A 20,255-nucleotide genomic window follows, 5' to 3' on the forward strand; every position below is an offset into this window, starting at 1 on the left:
CCTGGGTTCAATTCTGGTCAAGAGCGCATGCCTAGGTTGCAGGCTCGATCCCCAGTAGGGGGCATGCAGGAGGCAGCCGATCAATAATTCTCTCTCGTCATTGATGTTTCTATCTCTTTCTCCTTCTCCCTTCTTCTCTGAAATAAATAAAAATATATCTTTTTTAAAAAGGCTAGGAAAGACCAGTAAAAAAATAATTCCATGAAAAACATCTTAACGCTAATGGCTGAATGCTAAGAAAGTGAAGAACATTACTCATGTATGTTTTATCTGCATTTCCTCTTCCCTGGATCCAGAAAAAGACATATTAACTACTTTCACTTTTGTTTCAACTGAGCTTGCTTCCTGGTCTCTCAGATGCCAACTCACTGCTGCTGAGTCCATGGCAGCATTCTTGGGAAATGTCATAGCCGAACCCTAAACAGTTTTGATGGAGTCTCTTTTTAAATCTCAGAAAATCACCTTTTATACCTTTCTTAAAACTGTGATCTTGAGCTAAGCTGTTGTACTTCACTGTGTCTCTTTAACCTAGGGAACTCACTGCCAAAAAATAGTATTGAGGCCAACAGCTTAATAAGTTTTATAGAAGATTAAATATTTATATGAATAAAAATAGCACCTGCAGTGACACCAGGAAGGATAAAATTACATGGGCTATGAAATCTTCATGCTTCAGGGCATAAATTGCTTGCCAGCTGGAGGAGGCAGTTTTCCTCACAGAACAACACTGCTAAATGTGTCTTCCTCAGAGGTACCTCAGTGCTGACCACTTGAAGGACCAAAGACTACAGCAGAAGGACCATTAAGCTCTCAGTGTGTACCCAGCTCGAGGTTGTTCAGGATTTTAGGAAATGGACATGACACTATACCAATTTAAAACACAAAAACAAGAATCAAGAGAGAGGCCAAGACCTGGCTGGTTTGGATCAGTGGATAGAGCGTCGGCTTATGGACTGAAGGGTCCCAGGTTCGATTCCGGCCAGGGGCATGTACCTTGGTTGTGGGCACATTCCCAGCAGGAGGTATGCAGGAGGCAGCTGATCGATGTTTCTCTCTCATGGATGTTTCTAACTCTCTATCCCTCTCCCTTCCTCTCTGTAAAAAAAAAAAAATCAATAAAATTAAAAAAGAGAGAGAGAGAGGCCAACAACTCCATTCAAACTGAATGTGAGTAAGATAGAACAAAATTATCATACAAGATGAAAGAGCTTAAGAACAGAAACAGTTCCTAATTTTGATAGCCAGTAAGAACTGAGGACCCTAAATCTTAAAGTTAAGACAAAACAGGAAAGGAGGTCATCAGTCAGCTACTTAGGCTAAATCTTTTCTTTCTTTAATATTTTTCCTAGAGTAGAAATGGAACATGAACATTATTAATAAGACCTTATTCTTCTAACCTTGCTACAGCAAAGGTCAACCCAACATTTGACTGGAGAGGAAAACAACATGGAAAACATAATTAAATAAGGAGAGAAATTAACAGAATATGGGCACCAATTTGTAGATGCCAGATCTCACTTCTCCCAGCACCAACTACACAGTGGCATTTACAAATGATTCCTTTTTCCTTATGCATTACAGGAACAATAGTAAATATCAATTAATCCATTTTATAAATAAAATATTCAACAAAGTAAAGAGTAGCATCCAGCCAGGCAAAGTATGCTAATAAGGGTAATAACATATTAGCTTTATTGAAAATTCACTTGACTTTGCAAATTTAGATAACCCAACATGCACAAACATTCTATGGTTACTAATACGGCTTGATGTTCAGTTACCTAATTAGTTGCTTTATACAGAATTATTGAAGAAATAGCGATGGGATCAGGAAGATGCTCTAGTGCAAAACAGTATTTGGAAATGCATGATGGGTGGCCCTCAGAATGACTAAATGAACAAAGGGCTCCTGTGGATTTTAATAACACTGATCCACTTATGAATCATAAATCAAATGGGAACCTTCTTGCAGTTCAAAGATTTCCAAGATTTCTGGGGAGAATGCTCCAGCAAAGCAGCATGTTATCAGCCAGGATTAATCACATTTGCTCACATTTTTTACCAAAAAAAAAAATAGTGTTTTGCACTCTCAGATAGGTGCTGACAAGGATTGGCAAAAATGCAATAGTGGGACAGGTGAGGAGAAGAGGGCAGAGCAAACATTAGGGCCTGTGCTGGGTCTTTTGGAATTCTGAGTTTTGTCCAGAGATGGCCAGAAAAATGCAGGCTGATAAAGATGAGCCATCACAACTTCAGCCAGAAACAAATAAATGGTTGGTATCAACAGGAGCCCTTTCTTATTATTTTTAGAAAAGGCCTTTAATTTAATGCATATTTTCTTCGCTGTAAAGGAAATAGTGATATTAACAAATTGGTTTTATTTCTAATCTGGCAGGCTGCCTGCAGTGAAATGTAAATACATGTACATGGGAGCCAGGATTAGCATTTGCTGGAGAAAAAGAGTAGTCAATATTTTAATGAGGAAGTCTAAGAAAGCAATTGCATGAAACACACTCCGATGTCACAGGGGAGCTTTTTAAGTTAAGCCAACTAGTTCCAAATTACTACTTTTCTCAGCTTTCCTTTAAGAGGAGTTTAGACTTACTTAAAAAATACAACTGTGGCATTTAGTCTTAAATATCATAAAATAGCTATAATATTCATCTCTATAAATACATACATTAACCTATATACATCTCTCTCATTATGTATATGGAAAAAGAACGTCTGGTATGCCATTCTTCAGTTAAATGGCCCATTTAACAATGTCATCTCTCTGTTTTTTTCAAAGTCAGAAATATTAGGTGAAGAAAATTGATACTATCCAAATGGGAGATAGATTTGAGGGGGAGGGGCAGGACGTGTGATAAGAAATATGGGTAACCAAAATGAATAAAAATCAATAATATTGTTTAAGGATAGAGTCGTGTATATAAGATAGCCTCATATAACAGGTAAAATCTATTAGAAAGACACTATGTATCATAAAATTTATAATATGGCATCCCATAGGAGGCCTATTTCCATCTTAGAATCTGATTTTATCAAGAGCTAGGAAAAGAGAAAAGAACATTCTGGGAATAAGGTGAATGTGGTAAACTGAGGAGATAAATAAAAGGCCTAAAATATCATCAATATTTTAGAGATGATCATACATGCTTAAATGAACTCAAATGATTCTAAGTGTAGTAGACTTCGATTTTAACATTTTGGAACTTCAGGGTATTCGATAGAACCAACTACTTTAACAACACACATTAAAACAGTATTTCCTATATTATTGTGAATGCTATCAAGAACATTTTTGTCTGACAAATATGTAAGCATTTTATGTTCTTAAATTGGCCAAAATTTACCTTACCCTTCAAAACACAGCACCAACATTGAATAATAAAGATAAGCACAGAAATTAAAATAAAAAATAAACATCATAGAAAATGATCAACAAGGTCAAAGTTATTTTTGAAAAGAACCATAGAGCTGATAAACACATGATGATATAGAACATGAAATGAAAATGAAAATGAATATGTAATCAACATTAATATCCTGGAGACATTAAAATGATCACAAGACCTGATAATTACTTATACCTTATACTTTTATATATTTATAATCACATAGTTGTGTATGCGGTATCTCTCTATCCAAAATAAATTGCTACACATGAAAATTAGAAGAAATATACCAAAATATCCAAAGCAGTATTATGTTTATTAAACAAAAACAATATTTAAACAAACATTTTTTAAAAGAGGAGCAAAGATATATTAAAGAGATAAAAATAAAGACATAATATTAATATTAGATAAAGAAAAATTCAAGGAAGAAAGCTTTTATATTAAGGAAGTACAATTCAAAGCAAACAGACAATTTTATTTGTCAAATAATTCTGCACTGTCAGAGAATGCACATATCTCTATAAATAAGAGTTAAAGAAAAACAAGGACAAATTAATAAGTAACTTCAACATCTCTCACAATATGTCAAAGAATATCAAAGCAGACAGCAAGAGCACTATGATATAGAAGAGCTTGATAATATAATTAGTAAGATTAAATTCTCTACTCTAAATAAAATAACTTTCATCTCCAGTGCCCATGAACTCCTTCCCAAAGATGATCTTATATACTCTTCCATAAGAACAATGTCAATAAAATTCAAGTAAAAGTCATAGCAGGTATATCTCAGAGACAATTAAATAAAACTAGAAATTAATATTAATAGATGAAGTCTTAAAATTCAACTACTTTATATTCTAAAATTACTCTTTTAAAAGAATTTTGAGTCATAGAGGATATCAAAATGGTACTTCAAGCTATTATACAATGAATAAAATAAGAATACAACATATCAAAAGTTAAACAATGCAGCTAAAATAAAAATCAAATATTTTATTTGTAAACAAACAAAAAATGATAAATGAACCAAAGATGCAACTTAAGAAGCTATTAAGAAAATAGAAAAACTATGGAAATAGTAATTTAATAGCTAGTTCTTCAAAACTACCTATGTCAAAGCAAATCAAGAAAAGGATATCTCATATTAAGAATGATGAAAATGATTTAACAATATATTTTATTTTTAAATTGTAAAAATATTTTATATGCATCTATATTAACAAATTTAACATCTAGATGAATTGATATTTTAATAGGGAAATATAAATTACCAAAGTTAGTTTAATAAGGGATAAAAAACAACCTAAACATTTAAATATCCTTGAAAGGAAAGTAGAGGTTTCAAAGAATTGACCCCTCAAATGACCCAGACACTGACATTAATTCCATCACATTTAATGAAGAGGAGGGGTCACTACCATTCTTTGCTATTTAAACTGGTCCAGGGCATGGTGTCGGGGTAGGAGAGGTAGGGAGGATGGGGAAACCTTGTTATTATGAGGCCACAATCACCCCTGTTCAAAAAATTAATATAAATAGAACAAAAAAGATCTTCATAGATATCACTTAGGAATTATATGAAGAAACTCTAATAGAATATTATCATGTCTTAGGAAGGCTTGTTTCTGGTATTCAAAGATGAATCCATGTTAGAAAATCCACCAATAAATGGAGAGACACAGTATGTTCACCAATGGAATGACAATGTTATAGAGATACCAAGTCTAGTCCAATCATTGCTAAAAATCCAATAGTCATTAAAATCCAACACAGATAAAGCAATACAATAGCCAAGAAATTTTTGAAAAAGAAGAACAGAGGGAACTTTAGCATTACCTGATAATAAACCAAAATTACAAAAATCACATAAATACTGCAGCAATGACATAGAAAATTATTTACATTATCAAACTTAGAAGAAAACCTACATATTGACTGTTCAATAGGAATGGGTAAAACTTCTTAATGTTACACCCATGTAATTGAATAGTACACAGTAATTAAAACTTACATTGTAGAAGAGCATGGAAAGGTGCTCAAGTCTTACTAGTAACGGAGTAAAACTTTACAAATAAGTTAATAGAAAAAGTTTTTTCTAAATAATTCCATCTAATCACAAGTATATAAACCTTAAAAGATATATACTAAATGTAAACAAAGAATATTTTTCCATATTGACTTAAATAATTTTACTATTTGGACTCTTCAAGTTTTCCTACTTTAAAAAACAAATATATTCTATTGTTTTCTTAAAATATTATTTTTTAAAGGTCAAATCCTCTAAAATCCAGAATTCTCTTAATTTAAATATACTTATATATGACTGAAATTCATTTGGAAGCCTGTGCTCTTTCCCAATGGCAAGCATCTGGATCTGACTCACCAAAATAATTACTAGATGTCTGAAGGAAATATTAAAACAAATAGCCCAGCACTGCAGTGATTGCATAGAACTGTATATATTCACTCTGTGCACTGGACAGGAATTTTTCATTTCATACATCATTTACAACTTGCTGCAGTGATTCTGCGAAATCAGTCCATACCATTAGCACACACAAAGAGAAACACCCAATGTTCTCATTTTTGGAAAATTCAAATGATTGGGGCTTTGATATGTACAAACACCAGCACTCCATCTAAGCAGATGTTGCTCTGATAACCAGGATGAGGGCACCAGGTGACCAGGTACCACCGTTGGCATCAAATATCCTGGGTGAAGCACATTGACTTTAAAATCTATAGTCCAAGTTTAACTTGTGCTCATAAATATACTTAATTTTAAAAACTACTTGAAATAAATGAAAACAAAATGGTGAAAGTCATAAGCAATCCTTCCAGAGGGGTTTATTTTTTAATGGGAACCAGCTTTGATTTCTAAAATATTTTATCAAGGCATTTGATACAAACCATCTGGTTTACTCAACACCTCATCAAATGAATGTCTGATTGCATTCACTCAAATCCCTGCTCTTTCTTAACAGTATCACTATTTTCAAATCATAGCATGGAGGAGTATATTTCCCCAGCAACAGAAAATCTTGCCTTGTATACCAAAGAGAAAGTTGTTTTGCTGTATAGTTAAACACTCCCCGGGTCAAAAGTGTTCTGGGATAGTAAAGAGGCGCAGGAATGGCAAATATCAACTTGGTTCTGCTTCCAACATGCCTTGACTCTTAAACTCTTCTCTTTCCTAATGTAGGAAAACTCAAACCACGGTTTTCTGGAGAGTGTATTTGCCGTGTCTTCAAGTCTAGCTATAGCCATGGAAATGAATTCCAAGAAACACCCGATGAATTCCAAACAACATCCTATTTCACTACTCTGTGGACTTTCCTATCATTGCGCTTCATTCATTTCTACAACAATGTGGATCCAGAGTTATACTCAGTCTCAAAAAGGAAAGCATCTATGAGCCATCCATGTGGCACTCACCAAGACCAGCTATCACTAACCACAGAAAATATCAGATCTCATGACTTAAAATGACAACATCTTCCTTAGAAACCACAGATTGTCCCTACCCATATACCAACAGAATCTTTAGCAACCAGACTCACTGTTTCAGGACTGAAAGCTTAGTTGGTAAGTACATCTTAGTGTGCAGAGGGCATCAAAGCTCTAGTAACAAAAGTTTAATTCATGGCAGAATATCAGAAAACAACAATAATCAGAGTTTGGGAAGTGAAGCCGTTAATGTCTAAGTTATCTTTATGTCACATATGTTATAAATCATTAGGTCTAAGAAATCATACAGGAGAACACCCTCCGTGTTGAAATCAACCTTCAAATATTTTGAGTAAAACAAAGTACTCTGAAGAAGACTGCATGAGTAATTCCGGGGCAACCCAATAGAATGTGTGTACATACCAAGATAGGAGTTCTTCTTTGATTTACTCTCTGTTTGTTCACTGAAGAATTCAAGAAATCCAGAAACCTGTAAATAAATTTAAAAAAAAAAGGTTTGGTTTAAGGAAAATATCCAGAAATTAGCAACCAAAACGATGAAAAAGAGCTGAGAGTTTTTGTGTGCTCGGCTAAAAACGAGGCATTCTGAGTGGGACATTGATAAAAATCTTGCAAGCCAGGGAGGTCATGGCCAGAATGAGCACTGACTGCTTTCCCACATCTCGAAATGGAAGTACTCTTTCCAATTGAAAAGAGAGCCTGTGAAGTATTATTCATTGCCCTTCCCTCCCAAAAAAGATGATAATAGAAATTCATTTCACATTAAATAATAAGTTACTAATGATGGATACATTTTAATTTGTTGGTAGTTTAAGTACTTACTGAGGACAAGACAGAAAGGAATTTATGATTTTCTCATAGGTCTCTATCTGGGTAAAGTAGAAAGTAAGTAACAGTCAATTTCTTCTCCAAAAATAGTTAGAGAAGAGTTCTAAGCCGAGGATGAAACTCGGTGGTAGGAGTATATTGTGTAACACAAAATTTTAATAGAAAAATAGCCAATCTAAAGCTATATCATTTTTTTGCAAAACATTTGAATTTAAGTGTACCTTTGCCTCATTTATGTGTCTGTGGAGGAATAAGTACTCTAGATATTGTGTGGAAACTAGCATAGCTCATGTATTTTCACCAGCATTGTACAAACAGGATCATATAGAGCACAGGTAAAAGATATATTATGTAAAGAGCAACTGCTAGGGAAGAAAATAAAGTCCAGAAATCAAGCAAGAATAGCAAAAGCAAAAAGTAACTACAAATGTTTTAGTTATTCTACACAATGTTAATCCAGAATTAGATTACTTCTCAATGCATTTCTGGTCTTATGGGAGAAAATAATGTATTATTTATATTTAAGTAGGAAAATGAAAGTTGAGGTGATCAAAGATGGTAGGAAATGGTTCCACAACAACCTTGCCATTATTCCCAGACTAAACTGGGTATGTTAAATTAGGAGAGCATGGAAGAAAAAGGCATTTTAAGTCAAGGTAACTTGTTTTAAAAGAGTGATAGTCTGGACAATGATTTAAGAATCAAGGTAGAAGTGTCTCACCAAGTGAATAATGCAGGGCTAGAGTCAATTTATGAAGTTAAACATAAACCTGAAAAGTTATAATTACTGGAAACATATGGAGAATAAGATTAAAAAAGGGAGGCTAACCAAAAATGGAAAGAGAGAGAGCCAAGGGGTAGAGAATGACATTTAATTCAGAACAGTCAGAAGTCTGAAGCAAATGGAGCCCTGGCCTCTGGTTAGTGTTCCTGAGTCATTATAAAGATGAAAATACCTTGTGGAATATTATTCAGCCTTTTAAAAAGAGACAGAAATCCTGCCATTTGTGATACCCTTCATGAACCTAGAAGACATTATACTATGTGAAATAAGCTAGTCACAGAAGGACAAATGCTACCTGATTCTACTTATATGAGATCTATAACATAGTCAAACTCATAGAAGCCGAGAATAGAATGGTATATGCCAGGGACTAAGGACAAGAGGAAAAGGGGAATTGTTTTTCAATGGGTATGCAAGATGAAGAAATTCTAGAGATCTGCTGTATAACGTAGTACCTATAGATAACCATAAAGTATTGGTATGTGCACTTTAACGTATGTTATGAGGAAAGATGTCATGTTAAATGTTCTTATGAAAAAAGAAAATACAAAAGAACCCAAGGAAATTTGTGGAGGTGATGTCCAAACTCATCAAGATGTATATATACATTAAATGTGTGCATTTTTGTGTATCTGTAATATCTCAATAAAGATTTAAAAAAGAAAATACCTTGCTAAGTGCTAAGCCTAGTTAGTATTATCTAATTTAGGTACTCTCAGCTAGGAGGTGCTCTATGACAGGCAACTCATCCTGTTCTCCAGATTCAATATCCAATGCTTCCCTCCACGTACAAACTGCATTTAAAATTAAGGTTTTTAGTCATAAGGCACACAGGAATGTTGCTGTAAAGAAAGAGTGCTCAAAATGCAGAAAGCCTTTAGAAGAAAATTCAAATCTACTTCATTTGGAATGGTCACAAAAAATGCCATATACACAGTACATAATTTATGTTATATATACTGATTTTTTAAAAGTAAATAACAATTGCATGATTTTTGGAAACAGATTATATACTCTACAGATGCCCAACAATTTTACTCTCACAGGTGTCTTTTATTACAATTTTGTCTAGTAAACAAATGGCATTTATTAAACTGTAGTTCCATTTTTAAACCATCAAGGATGTACATTATGGGGGAGTGATTATCCTTAGACTTGTAAAATGTTAAGAGTAGCTCAAAGCCCACAGTCACTTGCCTCTCAGACTTCTAGTGACTGAGCAGAGGGGACTGTAGGGTGTACACATGAGTGGCCAAGGTGCTAACCACCCATAAATAAAACCTAATCAGAGTTTAAGCCAGTGTATAACCTTTTGGAGATAAGTAGATAGAATCTGACTTAATAAAGTGAACATGACATTTTATTTTCTCATGTGAATTATATTCACACTGTCCCAAGTTCCCTGGGCTATTTTACAGCCCTCTACTAAAACCAAAACCTAAGAATGACAACAGAACTAACTGTGCAACATGTTTCAGGGATCAAGCAACCGAACTACTCTCTTTGCATCAAAGAAAGAGAGAGAGCAGCACACCGTTAAGCCTCTGAGCATCTAGAACTGGAGCTGGTCTTGCCATTTAATCACGAGGGTCCTTTAAATGTGGAAGAGGGAAACAGAAGAACAAGAACCAGAGAGTTGGAATCATGACAAAGACTGGGCTCGCTGTGCTGGCTGTGAATATGAAAGGGGCCATGAGCCAAAGAATAGAGGCAGCTCCTAGAAGCTGAAAAAGACAAAATGCAGAAATCCTTTAGAAGAAATCCTGCCCTTTATTTAGGATGAGCTTCAGGGCTCGCCCTCCGCAGGGCATGTCTGATACACTAACTCACTGTACTAACCATAATAGTGGGCATGCCTGTACTCGTGGGACACCCACTGAAATAACTATTAAGTTTATAGCATGTATTTCTGGATTCAAAGCCCTTGCTTTAGGAGAGTCCCAAAGTCTGCAGCCTTATCACAGAGGAAAGGAATATAACCGAGCCAATTAATCATAGTGTCTTGGCCTTGGCCCACCCTCTCTGTTCATCACCCTGGCCAGAAGAGAGTCTTTTTTGTAAATCTCTGGAGAGGAGGAGCTCAATTTTTAGCATCTCTATTTTGAGGGAGGAAAAGGGATGTTACAAGAGACATACTTTACCTTTTTTTTCCAAGTTATACTAGTACTTTTTATTTTAATAGGTTTCCAAAAGTCTGGATCTTTTATCAATAAATCTATACTGTATTGTTAAATGTCAAGAAACAAAATTCAAGCTACAAAATGACTGTATAGTATAATTTCTGTTCATGTACAATGGAAAGGGAAATACCATCATTAGCATCCTCTAAAGACTTAGTAACTGTTAATATTAAAGATCATTCTTCTATTAGTCCCCCAAATTTCCGAAATATGTGCAGTTTTGTCTTTAAGATAATTAGAGTTTTTTCCCTAATTTAAAACCCAAAACCTATAAGAGAACATAACATGTACATTTCAGGACCTGTGACACTGTGGCAAACAAAGTTTAGTGAGTTAATACAACCCAATCCATTTACTAGTAAAGTGATCCAAGAAGTATTTGCTAAATGTTTCATGGGTGGTGTTCGAAGACATAAATTAAATCTAGAGGCTCAAATTTGGGAGAGATTATCTTGATATTACATTTCTTTTTATTCAAAATATCAAAATAATATCCAGTTACTTGAATATTTTAAGGTTCTATTTCACAATTATGCATAACGCCATGATCTCACACTATGTGCCATGGGACAAGATGATTTTAGGACACTCCCAAATTTCTAAATTCACTCAAAACATCCCAGGGAGCAGCCACATGGTCATACAGATTAATTTCCTTTGGTCACTGATTTTGCAGCATATCTGAGCTGCAAGGTCAAGATAAACAGGAGTGAGAGGGGATGCAGCAGGCCCCTTCTCTGATCTAACAAGTAAGGGAGCAGGCTAGGTGCCATGCAGAGGCTTTGTTGGCTGAGCACAATGAGGCCAGTGTTCCCACCTCCCTACCACTCCTCCCTGACTCACTAAGCATCTAGCTAGCTGTCTCACTTAGACATGGCGCTAAGAAGGTGGGGAGTCAGAGACGGGATAGGCACAGCATGGCAGCTACCTGGGAAGGCCATATCAGGAGTTCTATGTTGTAAGTGAGATGGAATAAATGAAATTTCTGAGCGTATCCTGGGGTTTTTAATTTTCTTAAGAAACCGTGGAAAACCTGACTATGAAGTGTCGTTAGCAAGCTTACCCAGATCTGGAGACATTCGGAATTTAAGAAGCATAAACAAGGCTTTTGCATCTACCCAATGGTCCCAGGCTAGAACTGCAAACTCTTAGATATGTTCACATCCTAGCCTCCACGTGCAGGGTCTGTGCATTAAGGTTCCCATTATCACCAGCAAACTCCATGTGGTCCGCTAGTAACCTGCTTGAAGCAGTTACATAAGCAGCATATTTCAAATCAATTCTGTGCCAGATATAATTTTTAGTTGCAAACCCCTCAAGAGATTTTTCAGGACTTGCTTCACTCCTTGCAAACATGAACTTGCAACTATCTTCCACACTGTGCTAACTGTTGGCAATGATGGCCCCAATGATTCCTCCCATCCTTTTCCAAAATACGCCCCATTTGCAATGTGACTTTCAGCCCCCCTGTCAACAAGTGTAGACAGGGGGCAGCTCCTACATTGAGCGTCTGCCCCCTTGTGGTCAGTGCACGTCATAGCAACCAGTCATTCTGAGGTTCAGTCTATTTGCATATTAGCCTTTTATTATATAGGATAACTGACACATAGACCCATCTTTCTTCCCATGTTAAGAGTAAACATTGTATAAAGAAAAGCACCTGCTCTGGCCAGTGTTTCTCAGTGGTTAGAGCAATGGCCCTTGCATCAAAGGGTCTTGGGTTTTATTCCAGTCAAGGACATGTACCTGGGTTGCAGGTTCTCCACCCCAGTTGAGGTGCATGCAGGAGGCAAGCAATTGATGTGGCTCTCTCACATCAAGGTTTCTCTCTTCTCTCTCTCTCTCTCTCTCTCTCTCTCTCTCTCTCTCACCTCCCCCCATCCATTCCACTCTCTCTAAAAAAAATAAATCAATGAGAAAAATATCCTTGGGTTAGGATTAACAGCGAGAGAGAGAGAGAGAGAGAAAGAGAGAGAGAGAGAGAGAGAGAAGGAAAGGAAGGAAGGAAGGAAGGAAGGAAGGAAGGAAGGAAGGAGGGAGGGAGGGAGGGAGGGAGGGAGGGAGGGAGGAGGGAGGGAGGGGAAAGAAGGAAGGAAGGAAGGAAGGAAGGAAGGAAGGAAGGAAGGAAGGAAGAAAGGAAGAAAGAAAGAAAGAAAGAAAGAAAGAAAGAAAGAAAGAAAGAAAGAAAGAAAGAAAGAAAAGCACTGAATAAACTGTTGACCATAAGCAATTAAAGGTTTCTCACTGGATCGCCAGCATAGGTCACATGGGGTCTCTGGGTTATCAAACACGAACTGGAGTGGGTTCTTGCTGCTACTATTCTGGTTATATAGCTTAGGTAATCAAAACAAGTGTTCTCTAAAAGTGGTCCGCTATTTTCTAGGAATTAGTCTAGAAAAATCTGCTACATCAGCAAACCTCAAGAAGCTCTATTATCTTCATCCCCAACTGACTTAACCTTTTGCACTCGGATGTCGAGTGTGACTCGACAAGGTTAGCATTAGAATAAAGGAATCGAGAAAAAAGCAAGCGAGTGCAAAGGGTTAAAAAGCCTAAAACTCGAATAAAAACCAAGTGCTGTAGTACTTCTATCAAAACATTGCCTGAAAGAACCTAATGAGTTTCAATATTACTACCTATGAAAGAGTAATATTACTTCCAATCTTAAAGGTGCAAAAGTTAGGGCTATGGGCTTTTTGAATAAGATAGACATGGATTTAAATCTTGGCTCTTACCATTTAATAGCTGAAGACTGAGTATTAAAATAGTTATAATAACAGGTAACATGTATTGTTTATTGCACACCAAACATTGTACCTAATAATCAATATCATGTACACCTTATAATAACTCTATGGGGTGGTTCTATTAATATTTCCATTTTTAAACTCTTTAGAGAGATTGAGTGACTTCTGAAGAAAACATACCTGCTATGTGGTAAAGGCTGGATCTGAACCCAAAGAACACTTCTTTACATTGACATGCTATCTCTTACGTTATGTGACCAAGTCACTCATTTTTCATAAATTTTCATTTATTGAGTTACTGATTCATTGATTCAGTCATTCTAAAAATATTTAAGAAGCACCTCTTACATGCAATGGATTTGAAGTGCTGGGGAATCAATGGTGATATGGTCTCAGCCATAATAAGGTTTCAGGTTTAATGGGCAAAGGAGATTATAATCAAATAACAGCCTCTCCTTGTATCAGCATACTCCAGACCCAATTTTTAGACCAACCTTTTCCTATTGATTACACACTCCTTTGCTTAGAATCCTCCATGACTCTGGTAGTTTTAAAATATATACACAAATTATTTGACATTTCTCCCCTCAAGAAGTAGAATTTAATTCTCTCCTTCTGACTGTGGCTTGGGCTTAATGACTCACTTCTAATGAATAAATAAAAGTGACAGTGTATAAGGAAGGCATGGGTGGGGGGCAGGAGATAGCATGTCTTTCCTGAACTTAAAGAGTTTCATTTTTTGCCGAAACTGGTTTGGCTCAGTGGATAGAGCGTCGGCCTGCGGACTCAAGGGTCCCAGGTTCAATTCCGGTCAAGGGCATGTACCTTGGTTGCGGGCACATCCCCAGTAGGGAGTGTGCAGGAGGCAGCTGATCGATGTTTCTCTCTCATCGATATTTCTAACTCTCTATCCCTCTCTCTTCCTCTCTGTAAAAAATCAATAAAATATATTTAAAAAAATAAAAAAAAAAAATAAAAAAAAGTTTCATTTTTTAAGAGATTACTAGACATCAGTATAATCTTCAAATAGCAAGCTACAGAGTGGGTCAGGCTGGAAGTTGCATTACATTCTTTTTATATAAATGAATCCATATCCACATGGGTAACCAGATCCCAACTTAATTTGTCTTCTATTGCATCTCTTAATTATGGCAATTCTAGGATGTGGAGAGGAGAAAGGAAGGGACTGAAGAAAGATTTAAAGGAGGAAACTAGTTTTAAAGGGTCAAAAGATTTCAAAGCAGCAATGGTCTCTTCTCTATCTATATATATATAAAAGGCTAATAATATGCTAAGTGTCTGTCTGGGTAATGACATCATGTAGCAATGCCCAGCTTCCTCTCCCTAGCAACTAGCCTCCTTGCAGTTTCTTCAGCCCAGGAACACGACTGCTTTATACCCAGGTGGAAACATTTTACACTTTAACCAAATGTCTGTGAAGCATTTCCCTGTGCTTCATCTCATTTGATATTACCAGAAGTCCTGGAGTAGGTAGATAGGAGACTCAGTGGAATCCTATTTTCTTTTCATTAGCCGGAAAATGGATATTTAGAAAGCTTAGAAACTTGACCTGACTGAAAAGAAGTAAGAAATGGTGGACCTTGAAAGTGACTTCAGGTTTTCTCACTGTGCAGAATATAGTCAAACACTGCTGCAGTTAAATATTTTATCCTTTGTTCTCACTGCGTGATCTACAATAATAATCTGCTTCATGTTGATATTTACTGCTGTGTTGCTGATAATTACCTGAAAGAGAAGTTGGAGTGCTTCACTGGGCTGGAAAAAGTTTAGCTAAATCAGAAAGCAGGTCTAATTAAGCAAGTTTATTCTATATCTATAAAAGGCTAAGTTGACTTACACATGAGCGATACATATACAAGTAAAGCTCTCACTGGAGCCAATCGCATGCGTGTGTTTCGATCTGTCATTGTCAATCATGAATTTGGTTGACACTTCTATTATAGAGAAAGGGTGAATAGCGATATTAAAATATTTCTTCTAATTAATTTCCTTTCAATGTGCATGAATTTGTGCACCAGGCCACTAATATATAAATATTGATGGAACATTATGCAACTTTATTTACTCTTGAAATCATTATAACAGAATCACAGATTTGCATAGGTAATGGCTGAATCCATAAGCAAACTGAAACGTACAGAAATGTCTCATTTGACCTCAGCATATTGTTAATTAGAAGAATTACTCTTCCCTGGGAAAAAAGTAATTACTACCATTGCTTAATTGAATTACAGTACCATATCTTTGCCCAGGTGCAAATACTTTGGGATCTACATGTTAGAGTTCACATTGAAGTGCTTTACCCATTTAATTTTAAGGGGGGGTATGAATTGGACTAGATATTTTTGTAGGTGAGAATTTCAATAAAAATATGAAATGCCATTTCATTTCCAGAGCATCAGCACTTAATTGTCTAATTATTCCTGGCATGAAAGAAATGAAGTTAACATATGATCAAAGCAGAAAGGCAAGCCGACTGAGCTCCAAATGAAAAAATGTTTTGAATTGTATAAATAGTTTTAAACTAGGCTGTTTTATTTTGGCTGGCAAACAATAAGATTCTTAACATGTGAAATTAGACCCATTGAAGAAACTAAAGAGGATTGCAGATGAATGCCAAGTGTTCAGCAAGAAATCACAAAAAAATTGGCAAGAGCTACAATTCTCTTGAGGACGCCACAGGTCTCAGAAACTGAAGTTCGCAGTAACTGGTCAGCAACCAGGAAACATAAGAAGGACTTTACAAGGAAGGGAGCCCTGGAACTCTGTCAGCTTATAATAAATAGCATTTCAAAAGTAGCACTTTTCAGAGATAATATATAAATTTTTAAGTAGTGAAGCGTAGGTGTGGGCTGTTTTCTCCCATACCACGTCCAGAAAAATCTGCACATACTCATCAAATTCTGTATCTAGGGAATCTGTTTTATTGTGATGTTTGCATTTTTAAACAATGTGCCTGACCTATTTGGGGGGTTAATATAACTAAATGGAGCCTATTTGCAGTTTATTATTTATAGAAGATTCACTTTGGATTAGGGCTTTTCAAGACATTTGTGTTTGAGTTGCATCACAAAGTGTTCCTGGATAGCTCCCAACACCATAGCAGGCAAGAAAATGACAAGCGGGAACATGGACAAACCTGCATCCCACATTATAAAGGGGAAGGTGGAAGTCGGGCTCTTCCCTCCTCACAAAGGCACACTGGCCTCTGCCTAATAAGCACAAACTCAGGCTCTTAGAGTCACACAAAGGAAAACTCTGCAAATCAGTGCAAAATGTTCTTCTCTTCACTGAGGGTCCCAATTACAATATACAAAATGAAATGCCAGTCTTTTATTTATGAGATTTTCTTAGAAATCTTTTGCCCGTTTTGCAACTACTTAAAGAAGCAATCTATGAGTCTGCATGTCTCATGACTGATTACAAAACACCTACAAATGGCTCCCGAGGTAAAAAGAGACAGAATTAACAATGAATCAGTGCCAAAGGGAGCTCTGTTATCAACCGTGTCTATCTTCAGGCCAATTCTGGACAAGGTTATGGCTCCAATTCTGCAGACTCAACAATGAATATAGTTTTTAATACATATAGTTGCAGGGTTTTTTTGTTAATGGGATACATGCTGAGAGCAAGGATGGCCCCTCTGACCAGCTTTCCAAGGCCTGGTGCTGGGAGTATGAACTTCTCTCAATAGAAATTGACCCAGTCACCCACGGATCTCTCCTTTTCTCCTTATGGTAATGAATGCTGGGAGCTTTCCAAAATACAAAGCCAACTTGACAGTGACAAATATGAGGCTAAAGGCCATATTGTGATTAAGCCATTTCTGACCAATGGAAAATATAGCCATGACTGACCCAAGAGTTGGAAAGCCAAGTATTTCACTAAACTGAGGCAGTTCATGGTGTGGCCACTACAAGTGGCAAAGGCATCTTGATTGGATACACAGCTCTGCCTTGTTACTGCAGAGCTATTTACACAAGAGATGATTAAAAAGTCATGAATTTAAGAGTAAACTACTTTTTTGCACCCAGCTCCATCCCCTCCCACCCATGGATTGGTCCCAGCTAGTAAACAGTCTTCAAGAGCCCTTTTAGCCAAATATATCTATACTAAGTTATTTTTCCATCTCAAATTGGCTAAGACTAAATAAAATGTTTTATAATGATAATCACCGCTTACTTGTTACTTCTCATTTGATAGATGAGAAAACAAGTCCAAAGAAAGTAAACTACTTGTTGATGACCACACAACTAGTGAAAATAATATCCTGGATTCAAACCCAGGTTTCCTGGTTTCCAGTCTAGGCCTTTCTCTAAAAGGGCATAAGCTTAGGTTCCAAACCCAGTTCTATTCATTACCAGTCTTGTAACCCTATGCAAATCTCTTAAGCCTTCTGCATATTAGTTTCCTTCATCTCCAAAAAAGGGATACCACCACCCACCCCTGTCCTTCCAGGGCTGTCAAGAGAATGAGATGAGATCATCTTTGTAAAGCAGTTAATTCAGTCCTGTGCCTGGTTCACAGAAGGTGCTCAATTGCCCTAACTCTGTACCTATTTGTTTCAGCATCTTCACTGTCTTCTACCCTGCTCATCTGCTCATCCCCGAGCTCTCTAGGAAGAAACAGCTGGACAAGAGGCCAGAAAAACAAAGCAGACTTACAGGAACAGCAAAGAGGAGGCGGTAAGGGATTTGGAACCTATCTGATGCCAAGATACAACTTAGATTTTGTCTGGCTACAGTTTAGGTTCTCCCAGAAGCTGACATGGAGACAGGGTTTGATTACAAGTAGTTTATCAGGGAGGTGATCCTGGGAAAATCCAGTAGGCAATTAGAGAGTAAGTCATGGGAGGGGAGGAGGCCAATAAGGGTGCATTATCAAGTAAGTGGGTAATTGGAGTTTAAACCCACTAGGGACTTTGAGAGTTAATGTATTTTTGCCTTTATACCAAATAAGAGAAGAAATCAGGCATATACAACAAATCACATGTGTCATTGGTTGATGGTTGCTTCTGGTGGTATCAACTCTGACAATTCTGGCTTGCCCTACATGCTGGTTAAGGTGAAAATGCAATCAGAAAAAATATCCTCTGGCAGAGAGTCACAGCCGTTCTCAATAAGCACCCTTCAGTATCAAAAGGTCAGTTCCCACCCTGGTCAGGTAGCTCAATTGGTTAGAGCATCATCCCAACGCACCAAGGTTGCAGGTTTGATCCCTGATCAGGGTACATACAAGAATCAGCCAATGAATTCATAGATGGGTGGAGCAACAAATTGATGTTTCTCTCTCTCTCTCTCTAAAAATCAATCAATAAAAAATACTTAAAGAGGTCAGTTCCCATAGGATATGGATGGGACATCATCAGGGTCTGCCATAGTGACTAACTTGACTCTCAACTAGTAAAGCGGTTGATATAAGGAATAGCAACATGAGCTTCTTCCTAAGGGTGACATTATGGCACTAGACATTTCCGTGATGCCTGTTGGGATTGCCATTAGCCAAGGAAAAAAGTATATGTTGAGTCAAGAATTCTGACTCCAAGAGCCATTGGTAAAAGATGTGTTAAGCTATCTCTAATTCTTCCGTCTGGAAAGCTCCAACAATTTGGTTTGTAAGACACACCAAAAGGAACTGAAAGTAACACATTGCTCAGCTCTAAATTCATTGCTTCCCTTGATGTGGGTTTGTGTGTAATGTCAGTTCTATCAAAACCATCCGTTTGTGAACATGGCAAGTGGAAGTCTGATTTATTCTCCAGCCACTTTCCTCCTCCCACAGCAGTCCCACACAAAAGTTCTTCCTTAATTTCCACTTATTTATTTAGCGTGTGGCTTTTCTATCTTCAATCTTTCCAGAGACTTCTGGAAATAACGAAATGACTATTTAAACCTAAGTTGTAAGGTAGGACTAAAGTGTTGGTAAACTCAAGCTTAAATTGTAAAATAATCAATAGTGACCATTATAGCTATTGTGTAGTACATAATGCTAATTGCAGTATTTGCTTACAGACCATTAAAAAGAGGACAGACTTAGTTAATGTAGAAAACCAAAGGAGAAAAGAAAAACAGGTAGAAAAACGGGAAGGTTTAATTATTTATAAAATTTTTATTGGAGAAATAAGGAATAGAAAAAAAAGTGCCATAATTGAATTAACTCTTTAAAAAACCAATTCTGAGATCACTTGTTTCTGGTATTTCAAAAGAGAATTATTCTGTGAGTTTAGAAAAAAAAATCTATTTCAGAATTTTTAACTTTTTACTAGTAAATGTAAATACTAAGAAAAACCAAGAAAAATGGATGGGGCCGCATCAGGGTCTGTCATAGTGACTAACGTGACTTTCAACATGTAAACATCTTGAAGCACATAGTTGTTTAAATTATGAATAAAATTTTGGAAATTATTATTTTTTTCATAATTCATATATATCCATAGTTTCAAAACAGATGCAAAAATGTTTTGTTCGCTACATATAAACATTAAATTGTCACTTAATTATTAAAAATCCTCCCAATTACTTATTACATTTTATTAGATAAACTAGTGGCCTGGTGCACAAAATTTGTGCATGGGGAGGGGTTGTCCCTCAGCCTGGCCTGCACCCTCTCCAATCTGGGACCCCTCAGAGGATGTCCAACTGCCTGTGGGATCGGGCCTAAACCATCAGTCAGACATCCCTCTTGTAATCCAGGACCGCTGGCTCCTAACCGCTCACCTGCCTGCCTGCCTGATCACCGCTAACCACTCTGCCTGCTGGCCTGATCACCCCCAACTGCCCCTCCTGCCAGCCTATTCGCCCCCAAATGCCCCCCCTGCTGGCATGCT

The 20,255-nt window shown here is 36.7% G+C and overlaps 1 long non-coding RNA gene across 1 annotated transcript in view; it reads right to left on the minus strand.

The window, feature by feature from the left end:
* Nucleotides 1-20,255, minus strand: part of LOC129147793 (uncharacterized) — a 469,419-nt gene that overhangs the window by 353,099 nt on the left and 96,065 nt on the right. Inside the window, exon 2 of the long non-coding RNA XR_008555003.1 lies at nucleotides 7,272-7,338. This is a non-coding gene — a long non-coding RNA (uncharacterized LOC129147793). The remainder of the gene's footprint in view (nucleotides 1-7,271; nucleotides 7,339-20,255) is intronic.

This window comes from Eptesicus fuscus, chromosome 21, assembly GCF_027574615.1.
Source record: "Eptesicus fuscus isolate TK198812 chromosome 21, DD_ASM_mEF_20220401, whole genome shotgun sequence".
In the NCBI taxonomy this organism is placed as follows: domain Eukaryota; kingdom Metazoa; phylum Chordata; class Mammalia; order Chiroptera; family Vespertilionidae; genus Eptesicus; species Eptesicus fuscus.